The sequence below is a fragment of the Pteropus alecto genome, unplaced genomic scaffold (assembly GCF_000325575.1).
Source record: "Pteropus alecto unplaced genomic scaffold, ASM32557v1 scaffold101, whole genome shotgun sequence".
NCBI lineage: Eukaryota > Metazoa > Chordata > Mammalia > Chiroptera > Pteropodidae > Pteropus > Pteropus alecto.
In genome coordinates this window covers 14,202,170-14,202,407 of record NW_006432945.1, presented here as the reverse complement: position 1 = coordinate 14,202,407, position 238 = coordinate 14,202,170, and positions in this window count along the sequence as shown.

Here is a 238-nt window from a genome sequence, read left to right as displayed (position 1 = left end):
AACAGGCCTTGTGAGTTGACCTCGCCTCAAAGGTGCAGGTAGATCAACTTTAGAACGGTAGTTACAGATACAACAAAGTTATTTTAAAAAAGCAATTCCCATGTATAATAATAGAAGGTTAAATGAGTACCATGTTTACATAAAATACTGTAAAAAATGTTTTTGTAAGTAAGTTTTGCCATTCCTCTGAGTTAACTTGAACTGGTTTGCATAATGATGGCAAGAATGAATTTATTCC